The sequence below is a fragment of the Pinus tabuliformis genome, chromosome 2_1 (assembly GCF_031772625.1).
Source record: "Pinus tabuliformis cultivar Carrire ecotype Pingquan chromosome 2_1, CPIR1, whole genome shotgun sequence".
Taxonomy (NCBI): domain Eukaryota; kingdom Viridiplantae; phylum Streptophyta; class Pinopsida; order Pinales; family Pinaceae; genus Pinus; species Pinus tabuliformis.
The window spans coordinates 74,612,268-74,615,818 of NC_142299.1; positions in this window are offsets into that span (position 1 = coordinate 74,612,268).

Here is a 3,551-nt window from a genome sequence, read left to right on the forward strand (position 1 = left end):
ACCATATCCTAAGTATTTATGTTATTATGAGAAAAGCATTAAAACATGAAAAATCATATACTTAGGTTATTGTGACCCCTTTCGCTCATTTGATTAATTATTAATTTTTATTTTATTAAATCCCAAATAAAAACCCTTTTCACCATATATATTTAACTCCCGCATATTAACTAACCCTATACTCTAGTTTAATTATACAAACTATGATTTGCTACCCAAACCCCGATAAACCCACTAATTAATCGATTTGCGATTAAGTTACCTAAAAAACCAATTAAATCCCTCCGCTAATGACCCCGATGCCTTAACCCTACTTTAATCCCTCATTAATACAAAAATCGTCGCACTTTAGCACCTGCTGGCCCCCCCACTACCTTCCGTGCAACTCCCCCACTCGATCAACGTACGATCACTCCCCTCCACATTCGACAGCCCTTACCCATTTCAGGCGGGCCCGATGTCCGAATATTACCCACCCGAAAAAGGTTGTTTTTCGCCAGGTCCTCGATGCTACGTGTCGTTCGGCATATGGAATTAGGCAGCCTCCCCCCAATACCACCCAGTGCCCAAAAACAGTGCGATGGAAACCACTTACCACATGCCGACTATGTGACAAAACAATTATTGTTCACCCCGCTACACAACAAATGACCATTGTTCACCCGTACCCGCCAAAATTGACTTTCATGCATAAAGCCAAAAAGCCCCAAATCATTTGTTTTTTATCATTTTTTCAACTGTAAGCCTCCATGCACGCACCTGCGAACGTGGAAGCTATCAACCTACTTCAATTGCACCCTAAAGATGCCACAGAGCACCTAGTTCACCTTCCAGCTTACACAGATCCTTTTCGACCATTCACAGTTGCTAGCCGACCTGTTCAGAGCTAGTTTTCCTTAAATTCCAGGTATTTAAACCATAATTCACAGGAAAACCCTGTCAATTTTAGAACCAGTTACTGAGTTTTCTTAATTTAAAGTAAATAATTAATTAACGAAACTCTAGCAACTCTAACCTACTTTGTACTGAACCACCATTGCCCTAAAAACCTGAGAATCACCTCCCCCACTCTCAAATCCACAAGAACTGAGAATGGTTGCCCCAATTGCCATGAATGTTAGACCTATTTCCACTCCTCATCTGGACCTAGACCACCTCCCCTTGACTGATAAGGATTTCTAGATAAAGGAAACCTCTGTCCTTGAATCCCCTCTCAAACTATACTGCCGATACAGAGACCAATACCTGAACCATACCAATAAAATTGGTCTTTGGGAGTCCAATTTGCCTAAGTACCAATTCCCTGAAGTTCACATTTTCCCAGAAATTTTCCATTACTGTCATGCAAATTATATCCCTAGTCAAAGAGCAGTAATGTCCCCTAACCAAACCATACTTTTCACCATCACTGCTAAATCAATCAATGAAATGCTACAAATCTAGCCTGGCCAAAACCTAACCCCTATTTCAATTGGACACCTATTAGACCAATTCCCCAAGCTAACCACTGCAAAACTTGCTGAGATGTTCCAAACCTTCATCAGGGAGGAAAAGCATATCCCAAAATATCCTCCTCCATATGTGGCTACCATAGTTTCCCCATTTGGTCAAGACATTGTAGCAATGATATCTAGTGTCCTAAGTTATACCATTAGTGAGTATATAAATGAAATCATCCTGGCTTTCATGTCCATCTTGACTCCAGGACAGCCTCCTGCTATCATTTATGATTATGCCAAATTTATAGCTGATAGGATGCTTGACCAGTTTCTTAGGATGAGTAATGAGAGAGTCTTTAAGTATTCCTCTGTTTTGTATCACATTTTTCTATACTATCAAGCAGATAATTCCCCTTTACTCTCCAGAAAAATGACACAAAAGGTCACCCTAGATCAGTAATTTTCTGGACTCCATTGATCCATAAATGTGATTCTCCATATTCATATGCAGACTTCATAGACCTATTTGTACATCCCATTGTGACAATTCTACTAGGAAGCCCTCCTCCAAGAATCAGTTCAGATATAAAGAGGATCCTGCAACTCTCAAAGCAATACAAAGTGGGTGATTGGTACTTGCACCAAAACCACACTGAAATCAGGATTTATGGCTGTGAGCTAGCCCCTTACAAACTACCTAAATACCTCCCAATGAGGTTGTTTTCCCTAGAGTACTACAGGTAGATAATAAATGCAGATGAGGTAAACTTTGTTAAAACCAAAAATAAAGCCCAGCTCAAGATCAAAGACCAATTAGGTCCCTTCATTTGTAATAGTAAAGAAGCTAGAAAAGAGGTAGACCAAATCCTTCAAATATTAAAACTAAAACAAAGCTTCAATTGGAGATATGATCCCTTGGATTTCATCTAAAAGAGAAGGCAGAAAAACAAGATGACTCCCTACATTCATCACCGCATCCCTGAGATAGAAAAGTATGCCAACCAATTGCAATGGGTGGAAAACACTTAAGAGGACAGGGATAGTAATGAAGTTGTTGTGGAAAACACATTAATTGACCTAGAGAAACAGCTTGATGAGGGTTCTTTCCTGCAGGTGCCAGGAGAATCACATATACCAGAAGAATCACAGGTGCCTAAGGGATCAAAATAACCATACCTATCAGAGGTACCAAAGAAATCAGACATGCCAGAGCAATAAGAGAAAACAGATAGACCAGAGGCCATCATGAGTACCCCCCCAGTCTTACAGACTCCTATAAATGAGGAGAAAAGCTTCAAGAGAAACAGGGAAGGGGCCACTACTTCAGGAAGAGCAACATCACAAGCCTATGCAGAGACAAGCTAGGCTAAGAGACAAAGAATCAATCTTGTCTCTGAACATGAATATACAGAGCAAACAACTGATGTTACAATCACCAAAAGAGATGGGAATAGGCTTGCCACTCCATCTGGAGGCACTCTAGAACCTTCCACATCACACACTCAAATGTTGGAAACGCAGAAAAGTGTAGAGGTATCCTCTTTCAGAATTCCAGCAGATAAAGACCAAGACATCAAAGAGAGATACAAAGAGATAAAGGCTAGAAATGAGAGGTTGAAAGCCCAAACCTATGCACAGTATCTGAAAATGACCCCTGCCAATCAAACTAGGCTAATGTTAACCTATGATGTTAAAGAGGGGAAAATGTAGATGACCTTTATCAAGCCAACCACTCAGTAGCCAAGACAACAACAACAGATTTTAAAAGAGTGGATTTTGAAGTACTAGCAAGGGATATTCATCCCATTGACCAAATGGAGTTGCATAAGAAAACAAGTGAAATGATTTATTCTACATTGACAGGAAAAGCCATAGTGGCCCACCAATTGCAGAACTCTTTAAACAATATGTCAGCTCAGTTTCAGTTGGAGAAGGCCTCCTCATAGGCCAAAGATACAAGAATCAAGTCCTTAGAGGACTTAGTGATAGAGTTGGGGCATGATTCCAAGGATGTGAAAGCAACATAGCAGCTAATTAAAAAGAAGAATGATGACATTGCTGCACTGAAGAAGCAACTCAAAATTCCCCAGCGGCATCACCCTCAAACAATGG